The sequence below is a fragment of the Urocitellus parryii genome, chromosome 5, assembly GCF_045843805.1.
Source record: "Urocitellus parryii isolate mUroPar1 chromosome 5, mUroPar1.hap1, whole genome shotgun sequence".
Lineage (NCBI taxonomy): Eukaryota > Metazoa > Chordata > Mammalia > Rodentia > Sciuridae > Urocitellus > Urocitellus parryii.
Window position 1 is genome coordinate 141285926 of NC_135535.1, and position 11648 is coordinate 141297573.

The 11648-nt window shown below is 38.5% G+C and overlaps 1 pseudogene; it reads right to left on the reverse strand.

Moving 5' to 3' along the window:
- Window positions 1-10763: 10763 nt before the first annotated feature.
- LOC144255117 (prostaglandin E synthase 3-like) lies at window positions 10764-11283 on the reverse strand (annotated as a pseudogene).
- Window positions 11284-11648: the final 365 nt, after the last annotated feature.

Below are 11648 nucleotides of genomic sequence, written 5' to 3' on the forward strand. Positions count from 1 at the left end.
TTCTATCATTCAACAATTCTAAAATAAAATGACAATTCGAAACACAAAAAATAAACCCTCTCATGCCAACTTTCATAATTATATCAACCCTCTTCCTTTCCCTTATACCTTAGCTATCAATCTTAAGCTAGGTTTTAGGTTAAATTTAGACCAAGAGTCTTCTAAATTTAATTAATACTTAAGCAAATACTAATACTAATTCCTACAATCAGGACTATCTATCTCACATCAACTGAATGCAAATCAATTACTTTAATTAAGCTAAGACCTAAACTAACTATCTTAATTCTCTAGACTGATGGTATTTAAACCCATAAAAATTTAGTTAACAGCTTAATGCCTAACTGAACTGGCTTCGATCTACTTCACCTGCCATAAGAAAAAAAAAAAAAAAAAAAGGCCTAAAATCTGTAACATTGCTACTAGGGAAAAATAGCTCTGCCAAATTGGACCCCTGCCCTACCTTACCTGTACATAGGAAGAAAATGAGTGAGTTGACAAAAGTGGCAGAAGTGAGCATAGACCATGTGGTTGAGCAACTGCTAGTCCCTTGGTGCTTAAAGTCTGGTAAACCACCCTCAGGTTCCTATGTACTCTAGAGAATCTTCCCAGTAGCTCAAAAGGTTTTAACATCTTTCAATACAAACCTGAAAGTCTGTCAGTTCCTACAAGCAACAACTTGTTTTGGACTCCTTTGAATCCCTTATTTTAATATCATTTTCTACATAGTTCCCAAAATCCATGTCCTAAATTCCTATTTTGTCTTTATCAAACCAGGTGCAAATCCAGATATTTTGTTTTCTTCTGGGAAAACAATGATTCCTACCCAACTCAGTTTTTCCTCTTCAAATATGCTCTCCCTCTGTTAGTTCTATTATGATCCTCTACCTCCAGGTTCACTTACTAATTCTCTTCCTATCATCCATATTTGGGCTCACTAGATTCACTCTTCTATTTTATTGCTAAAACACTCACCAATGGTATGGTAATTCCAGAGAGTATTTGGCTTACTATTAAGCAACATGAATTCAAATGACATTGCTGTTACTTTCTACAACCAGATAACATCATTTAATATACTTAAGGTTCAGGTTGTCCATCCTAACAACCATTTGGGCAGAATGTTTAAAATATTTTGAAGCATTATCGGTTTCTTTGACTAATGACTTAGAGTTTTTAAAATTCTCTTATTCTATGTTATTTTAATTTTGTCTAGAGAAAAAAAGTAGTACTGAGCTGACAGTAATTTTTTAAAGGACCAAAAACCAATGAAAGCAGTAGAGAAAGTTAAAATTATTTTAAGAAAACATTATAGCTGTAGAAAAGGCATAAATAATGAAAAAAGAAAAATCTTTCTAGAACTAGGCAGGGGTGCTAGCCTGAAGCAAAAATCAAACTGTGAAATCAAGAACTAGAGTAACCAATTAAACTATTCTCTAAGTAATTATTTAAGAAGAGTAATGTAATTAAAAATTATATATTATTAATAATAGTAATCATTAATAACAACTAATAATTATATATATAATCACAGTCAAGTTATAGGTATTCTTCACTTCCAGGAATGGAGTGAGGAGTGGAGCAAGTTTTAGGAGCTGAAATCTTTGAGGGAAAGAATATAATAATAATTCATTGTTTTCCATTTGCTACAGAATTTGGACCTGGACTTGCTAGAACTTCTGCAAACCTTGTAGTAAAAATATCTAGTCATTTTACAATCATTTAAAAATATTTTGTACCATGGGTTTTACTTTTTTGAATTCTGACTTTATATTTTTATTTTATGTTTTTATAAAGCTTCTTTATTTCTGGTTTAGTATTTCAAGTTTGCTTTTATTTATCATTTCTACACATTTAGTTTTACATGTTTCTTAGTTATGCTTTTTGAATTATTTCTGCTTTTTAACTTTATATTTAATGTACTCAGCCTGGTTGATCATTAATTAGGAAACTTATATTACTCATTTTTAGACTTTCAAAAATAAATAGAAGACTATGTAGTTCTCTCAGTATAATTTTACTGTATTTACTGTAAGATATTTCTTTCTAGCAAAATATTTTGTTATTATTCCAAATTCCTGTTTAATCTGAGGGCTACAGAGAAAAATCTTTTGTTCTTTTTTTCCACTCAAGTACATTTAGAGTTAGTTGTGGTTGGTTATGATGGGCAGGTCTATGTATTTGTGGAATACACAATTTCATAAAGTTGTATAAAATGCGCATATATTAAATATAACAGCGCAGCGGTGGTGGCGGCGGTGCAATCGGCCGGGCTGTAACCGTCGTCTGTCCGCGAGCGGCTACAGTGGCAGCAGCGGTTGGGCTCGGCGCAAGCCAACACCACAGGGCGGCGGCAGGAGGCGGCAGGCTGCGGCAGGCGGCAAGCGGCAGGCGGCGGTGGCAAGCGGCGGGCGGCGGCGGCGGCGGTCGGGGGGCGGCGGGCGGCGGCGGCGGGGGGCGGCGGAGGCGGGCGGGGCCGGCGGGCGGCTGCAGGTGGCAGGCGGCGCGGCGGGCGGCGCGGCGGGCGGGGTGGCGGGCGGGGCGGGCGGCGGTCGGGGGGCGGGGGGCGGCGGGCGCGGCGGCGGGCTGGGCGGCGGGCGGGGCGGCGGGCGGCGGCGGGCGGGGCGGGCGGGGCGGGCGGGGCGGGCGGCGGCGGGGAGGCGGCGGTCGGCGGCAGTCGGCAGGCGGCGGCGGCAGGTGGCGGCAGCAGGAGATGTAGCCGCAGCCGCAGGCTGCAGCAGCAAGATGAACTCGTGGACACGTGCCGCTGCGTCCGCCTAGGTGACCTAGGAGAGAGGCGCCTCCTCGCTCCCGCTGCTGGCGGACTTCAATGCCCAGTCCCCAGCTCACCAGCGAACTTAAGAAGTATGTCAAGTGTATAAATGTACATTTCCCAGAGATCTTGCTCTCACTGTATTATAATTGGAAGCACAGCCTGATGTTGTTGTGAAACCAAGGTATGCTTCCTGTTGTGTGTGTGAGTTGTACAGGTGTGATGTCAAGAATAAATGAAACTTGGCCAAAAAAAAAAAAAAAAGTGTGGAGTGACAACTTTGGTTCGAGTTTGAGATGCTACATATGATTAAGCTCCAGTCGAAAAAGAAGGAATCTACCTTCTAGATTGGCCATTTGATGATGGAGCTCCACCCCCTAATCAGGTAGTAGACGATTGGCTGAACTTGTTAAAAACCAAATTCCGTGAAGAGCCGGGTTGCTGTGTGGCAGTGCATTGTGTTGCAGGATTGGGAAGGGCACCTGTGCTGGTTGCACTTGCTTTGATTGAATGTGGAATGAAGTATGAAGATGCAGTTCAGTTTATAAGAAAAAAAAGAAGGGGAGCATTCAATTCCAAACAGCTGCTTTACTTGGAGAAATATCGACCTAAGATGCGATTACGCTTCAGAGATACCAATGGGCATTGCTGTATTCAGTAGAAAGAAATACAAACGAAGGCTTATGTGATTGTGGCGTTTAGAGGGAACTCTTGGTACCTGGAAATGTGAATCTGGAATTTACCTGTGTCATCGAAATAGTGTTGGATTCAGTAATCCTCAACCACTCTTCTTAACAATTAGGAAAAAGTAAACAAATAAGAAATCCCTCTATAACGTGAATAAAATGTTTAAGAAAAGAAAAAAAGGGATTAAGTCAGTGAAGGATGATTTTCTCCTGGTTTTGGAGTTTTAATTTCTGCCAGGATCGAATTATTTTAATATCTCCTGTCTTTTTAAACTTTTTTCAGAATAGGTCTCTTAAGGAAAACCAGCAGAATATTAGCCTGTGCAGAACCAGCTGTTTGGGGAGCACATCTTTCATTATGCTTGGCACATAGATTTCCCTGTGGTGGGATATTTGGGAGGAGGAAAGAGGTGCATTTTCCCCCTCTTCTTTGTTTTCTCTTGTCCCCTCCTTTCCCCTGATACACATTGTAGATGGACTAGGAGAAGCCCTTATTGCTGTAGATTTGCGTGCAGTCTGGCAGCCTTAAGCCCATCTGGGCACTTTTAAAGGAAAAACAAACAAACCAACAAAAATGTTAAAAAACACCAAAAAAAAAAAAAAAGGCATGCAGGTGGTTTTAGTCTTTACTGATGATAGAGTATTCATCTTAGTTTCTTTTCCTCAAAGCCTTGATCTAACATTAGGCAAAGTAGCCAAGAAACTTTTGTTTCGGTAAATTAGTGGGGAAATAGCTGAGAATAGAATTATTCTCTTTACCAACCAATGATGCTAAGTGAGTATCCCAGAAATTTGTTTTCTGAAGAGGACAGCTCTAGTTCATTACTAAAAATATGTTGAGGCCGAGAATTAGCAAACTCTACAAACAGTAGAATTGTGGACCATAGCACTACTCTGATTTTCTGTCTAATGATGTCAGAGAATACTGGTAGCTTAAAACTTTTACTTCAGGACTTAATTGTACTCTGAATTTTCGGAAATGGTCAGAGGAGCAACAGCAAATTCACAATATTTAGGTCTTGAGAAATGCCTGTGGTGATCATTTTTCAAACTATTCCCTATATGTATAGTTCAGTTGAACCACTGATTGCCTTGTTATTTTCTTTCTAGGTTCTTTTTGAGATTTTTTTTTTTTTAAAAAGTCACTGGTTCAGAACAAGAAATGCTATAAACAGGGTAGAAGATACCAGGCAACCCAATGAGAAGCAAAGGGACTGTGTTGCTTATGAAGTGGTATAGTAGCATTTTTGCAAATCTCTGCTGGGTTCAATGTGCTGATTTAGAAAGAAAAGCTGTTTTTCTCCTCATTTGCAGAAGGCAGTTATGACCAGGCTGTATTGACAAAGCAAGTAGAAGAGCACCATCTTCTACTTGCACTCTTTTCACCTAAATATTAAATAATAGTGCCCTGCTTCTAAGGCTCTGAATACAGGCTTAGAGTCATCTTGTCTTGCTGGAGTTTGCTGTGCAGAGCCATAAGCTTTGCATTTTGTTAGTGTCAGCTAGGCCAATAGGAATGGCACAGGACCTCGTCTCTCACTGATGATACCTCAGACATTGGCCGGCTATGTGAACTGCCTATTTCCTACTGCCGGAGTTGTTTTCGATTTTTAACTAAATACAAATCTGTAGATTCTCCTTTCCCTCATCGCAGAAAACAAAGCAAAATAATGCTTTTTGACATTGTTTCTAGAATTTTCAAGTAAAAAAATGATGGTACTATCCAAAATTCTTTTTTATTTCTGAACATGACAATAGATTCCTTTAACACAGACTCGAGATCAAATCAAAATATCACAGCCTCTAAGTTCAGATATACTTTCAACTCTTTGGATCAATGCCATCAGAAACCTTTTCCATTTGACATGCTCTGAATGTTGTTTGGGGGTGGGGGAAGTGTAGGTGTGTGCATTCACATGCATGCAGCCTCCATCAGTACCAGTGCCTGCCCGAGTTAGGAGAACTACATTCCTGGTTCTAAGCGAGAAGAAGGGTATATAAAACAAAGTGAACCATTAGCCCTCATTTTATTTTAAATTACAGACTAAAGTTAATTGTTCTCAGAACTGGAATTTTTCCCATCAAAACATTTTTTTTCCTTTGGATTTAATGAAGTATTGCTAGCTGAAGCCAGTTTGACATGGTGAGAGAGATGTCAGACTGATGAAGGGTATGCAGCCTGATTTAAAACCAAACCCTGAACCCTTTTAAAGAACAATAAAAGATATTTTACACGTTAAAAAATAAATATAACAATTAGAATTTTTCTTGGCACCTCCAACTAAATTTGAATTGCAAGTATGTACCCATTGGATTTTTATGTACTCACACTACCCAAATGCCAGCTAACTAAACACTACCCTGACAATCAAGTGGTCATTAATAAATTTATGGTTCTAAATATCACATTATTGATGACTTATTTGTATTTTCCAACTTTTGTTTCCAACTACAGACTTAACAATTTAGACTAACAGTATTTTGCTATGCTAGTACTGTGGCCCATACCAATGTTTTAATGTTATTAAATTATTACAGTGTAATCAACCTTATATGCTTTTTTCACAATTTTTTATTGGCACATTGTAGTTGTACACAATGATGAGATTTGTCATTACATAGTCATGCATTCAAACACTATACAATATAATTTGGCCAATATCACTCTCTAACCCTTCCCCCCTCCTTCCCTTACACTCTCCCCTTGATCCCTTTTCTTTACTGATCTCCCTTTTATTTTCATAATTTTGGCCCAACATTTCTCTACCTTTTTCCTCTCTAGCTTCTTCATGTTAGAGAGAACATACATCACTTGACCTTATGAGTTTGATTTATTTTGCTTAACATAATCCATTTGCTGCAAAGGACTAATTTAATTTTTCTTTCTGGCTGAATAAAATTCCACTGTGTATATACAGCACATTTTCTTCATCCTTTCACCTGTTGATGAACACCTAGGCTGGTTCCTTACTTTGGCAATTGTAGATTGTGCTGTTAAAAACATGAATGTACATGTGTCACTCACTGTAGAAAGATGACATTAATTCTTCAGGATAAATACTGAAAGATGGTATAGCTGGGTCATATGGTGGTTCCATGCCTAGTATTTTGAGAAACCTCCATACTGATTTCCATAGTGATTGTACTAATTTGCCTTTCCACCCCCAGTACAAGTGTTTCTTTCTTTCCACATCCTCACATATATTATGTGTGTATTCTTGATATCTGTAATTCTGACTGATTTCAGTGTAGTTTTGATTTCTGTTTCCCTTATTGCTAGTGTGTGGAGCATTTTTCATATATTTGTTGGCATTTGTATCTCTTCTTTGGAAAACTGTCTGTTTACTTCATTTGTCCACTTACTAATTGGGTTATTTGATTTTTTTGGTGTAAAGTCTTTGAGGTTTTTATATATTCTAGGTATTATTTCTCTGTCAGAAGAGTAACTAGCAAAGATTTTCTCCCATTTTATAGGCTCTGTGTTTACATTCCTAGCTGTTCCCTTTGCTGTGTAGAGGCTTTTATTTTTCCCCTTTGGATGTCATTCTATGTATTAATTTCCGACATTATTTCCCAAGATCATCTTGTATTTTCCTTACTCTAGGCCCAAAATCCGTCATTCTTTCCCTAAAAACTCTGATTCCTATTAAGGACAAAGATGTGGGCACTATCTATATGAATATTGTCCTTGGGTTTGTCATGTTAAGTATATATTATATGTAACATTCAAAGGTGAATATGTATTTCATATAGATATCAGACAAGAAGGACTTATATATGTTAGGGATATTTATTCAAATATTTCATATGTACATATGTACATTAAGTATATTTAGTACAGCATTATCATACCAAATAGAAGATAGTCTAAATACTCTTCAATAATAAAATAGTTCTATTTTCATACCCATAAAATTATGTAGCATGCAACCACCATTTTAAACTATTAGATCTACAGTGTCCTAATTATTTCACAAGTATAATTAAAGTACTCTAGATTGATGACATATCTGAAGCAAATTTATTCTAATACCTGCATCAACTGCTGAGGTGCAAAAGGAAGCTGCCTGCTACTGGCACTGTATCTTGTTACCAGCAAAGTTATTGTTTGCTACATTTTTAATTTTTGTTCCCAGTGCATGGGTTCTCAGAGAAAGGGCCATATAATTAATCTGAATGTCACTAAGGGATTACATAAGGGGATCCATGTCCCACAAGTACTTCAGTGTATTTGGTAAAGTCTATTAGAATGGTAATAGAGGAACTGTGATAAACTAAACAAGGAATTGGCAAAACTTTTCTACAGGCCACATAGAAAATATTTTAGGCTTAGTGAGCCAGAAGTTCTCTGTGGGTATAGTCTGAAATCTGCTGTCAATGATAAGTTAATGAGTGTGAATGTTTCCAACAAAACTTTATTTTCAGGGGATAAGAAGCATAGCACAGTGGTAGAGCACTTGCCTAGAAGGCATGAGGGCCTCAGTTCACAACCACTACAAAACAAAACAAAAACATTCCATTTATAAAAACAGGCAATGGACTGAATTTGGTGCAAAGGACTGCTAATGCTGTGAATCTTCCTTTCAGTGGTACTGTGCACACAGGACGTGTTCCTTTTTATAGATGATAATGTGGTTGTGCAAACCATAAACATAAATTCACAAAAATGTAGTTAATAAAATAATTTTCCAAATTTCTCTCCCTTGTTAGTGTTATTGAATTAATAATCAATGTGACTGCTTACGTTGTATATTTGACAAGATTAAAATATGCTAGAATTAGAGCAATATTATCATTCAAGAAATAGTACCCTCGAAATTTTTATCTTTCTGTGCTCTTGATTCATTAATATGAGTAAATTAATAGGTTTTATAAGAAATTGGTAAGAAATATTCAAGGGGTCTTCAGTGTATAATTTTATGAATTTATTCCTTAAAACCTTGGTCTAGTATTTTTAGGGATCACATATATATAATTTTTAAAATATTTGAATTGTTATAAGTACATTACATAATAATTACATAAGAATTGAAAAGGTAAGTCAATGAACAGGGTAAGAAGTGCACCTAATTCTGCCTGTGCCAAATGGTGATGATTCTCCAGGAATAAAAGCATAAGTGTATCCAACCCAAGGAAGGCCAGCGTTAACTCCCCAAGAGGGTCTGTCCATTTGGTCCAGGAGAGGACAATGACTGATCCATTTAACCTGTGCTGACCTCAGTCCTGATGATGCTTTTAATTTTACATGGCTACCAATTTTGGAGTAGAAGCTCCTGATGGTTTCTAACAGAGACAGAACACAGAAGACATTGTGTTCTCCTGCGAAAGGCAAGCGCTTCTCCTAGAGACACCTAGCAGCCTTTCCTCAGGTAGGACTGACTACCTGCATGAATCTGTTATTGAGCAATCAAGCACTCAGGAAGCATTTGGGTAATGAGGTAGAAGAAGTGATACAGAACGTGTAGCCACACTGACCTAGATTTGAATCCTGACTCCATTACTTCTAAGCTTGTGACCTTAAGCAGTTCATTCAGTCCCTCTTGTTCTGCTATTTTGAGTACAAAGAGCGTTAGAATAGACTACTTTCCTTAGTGGACTGGGACAACAGCAAGGAGGCGGTATGACTGGAGCCTTGTGAAGAAAATCCACAAATAGATAAAGTCAGTTAGGGTGGAGCCCACTGTATGGACCTCGAGCAAAGATTTAGAGTTTCTTCTTATGAGAAGCCATTGGGAGATTTTAAAAAGAGGAGAGACCTGATCTGGTCTCATTTTCCTAAGCCTTCTCTGGCTATGGAGGTGAAGAAGACTTTAGAAGCAGAAGTGAAAGTCCCAGAGGTGGTAGCTGCACAATCCTGGGACAGCACATGCTGGCTTGGACATGCGCAGTGAGAGGAGAGTGCTGGGGAGAAGGGTCAGATGCAGGATCTCCAAGGTGCACTCCTGGATGTCTAGGAGGAAGAAAATCACAGAGGAAGAACCCCAGTAGCCAAGGAGAGCATCATCACATCAACCTGGCTCATGATTTAAACAATGTGCCAGAGAAAAGATGCCTGCTGTCCTTGGCTTTACCAGTCCTTGTCCTCTTGGGTTGTAGTTGGAAACAGAATGGCCCAGAAAAACAGTGAGACCATGGAGTCCAGTCTCCCAGCAACTACATATGACCATGTGAAGAAGTGTGGCAGATGGGACATTAGTAAGTGTATTTCTATTTTCATCCCCTGGGACATGGGGTATGTTGACCCAGTCATGACCTGAACTGGAAGAATAATCTGGGATTATACTGAGCAAAAGTTGCTGCAATCAGGTCAGAAGACTTTGTCTCTGCTGAGCCTGGCTCATCCACAGGAGCCCTTGATTGCAGGCTTCCACAGAAAAACTCATAAACAATTTTTTTTTCAATTTATTTAAAATGATTTATTTAAAATAATAACACTATTATTTTTTTAAGTCTTCCAACAGTAATGTAGACATTTAAAAAAATCCCCACTGTCATGAACATAAATTGAGGTTTTCAGCCAGATAAGCTGAATTTAAAAAAAAAGAAATAAAAAAAATCCAATAGTGTATTAACATTTTTTCACTCATTTGCCATACTGACAGACCAGATTTGTATTTGATAGTGCAAATACAAATCTGGTCTAAATGTGCAGACTCTCAAGCAACAATGTACAGATTTCTTCGTCCTCCTTGCTAAGAGATGTAAAAGCTTAAGGGCCAAACAATACCAAATGTATAGGCTTCAAAAACCATCTAAGTTAAGGGCATTCACTCGTTTTTGCTAAGATACATCTGGAACACTGACAAGTAATCACTTACATACAATAATATGCAGTAAATTTTCTGAAAAATAAACTTTAGTGTAACAACCCTATAGGGTACACCAGAGGAAAGACAGGTTATCAGTTTAAGATGTCAGCCAATTTGTTTCAGCCACTCTTGAGTCCATATCCTAAAACCTAAAATTTAGTTATCTTTCCCTAAGCTGAGAGCTTCCTATCATGTTGGTAATTATATTATAAAGTAAAGGAGACAGGTGAAATGATTTTACTTATTACAACTGCTGTTATCAATTGCCAAGGACCTCAACAGCTTCTTGGAAGTCTGGGAAATGTTCTTGCATAAGGATAGTGCCTTAGCTGACTTAAATTTGCCCCATACAATGGTACATTATCAACCCTTAGTGAAGCCTTTAAAAAAGGTGGGGGGGGGACAGGTTGAAAAATGGGTTAAAGGAGGCAGATACAGCATCTGCCTTTAGAGCTATAACTCAGGAATTTTCTCAATTATGAAACCTTGTGAAGAAGTAATTTTCTTAAAATCCAGGCGATGACAATATTCCTTACTCCAGATCTGGCATTTTTTCATCATCACTGTCTTGTGAATCATCATCTGCTCCATCTACTTCTGGTAAATCTACATCCTCATCACCACCCATGTTGTTCATCATCTCAGAGAAATGATCAAAATTAGACATGTCTTCATCTGAATCATCTTCCCAATCTTTCCAATTATTGAAGTCCACACTAAGCCAATTAAGCTTTGTCCTTTCTTTTGTTAACCTAGGCCATGATTGGCCAGACTCTCCTTTTCGTAAACAACATAAAATTGATCTGTCCGTTCTTTTATGCTTGGAATCATTTGGATCAATACAGAGAAAAAGATCAATTTCATTTAAATGTTTAAAATTATCACTTCCTCCAAGACAACTGAAAGTAAGTTTGGATTTTTCAAAATTTACATTAGCATCTTTACTGTCTTCAACACAAAATTCAATGAAGACATAGTCCCTTCGATCTTACCACTTTGCAGAAGCAGGCTGCATTGTGAAGTGGGCAGCGGGACGGGCGAACGGGTGGGCGGGCCTCTCTGGCGGCGGTGGCTGGGGAATCAGCTCCTCTCTGATGGCGACTCCTGCGTTTAGTCGCTCTCCTTAGGCGACGGCGGCAGCGGGCTGGACCTAGATCCCCAGAATGCACCGCGCGAAGAGAGCGGCTCTTCGACCGGGGAGAAGAGGAAAGTGTAGGAAAAGGGGCGCGAGGATGGAGAATGAACGTGCATGCGAGGGAGGGGTGGTGAGCTAACACTATTATTTAATAGTAAAAAAGCAAGAAATATTGCCCTCACAATTTTTTTTTTTTTATTTACGGGCTCTTTATTCACAAAAACTAACAAATTAATAGATTTTAT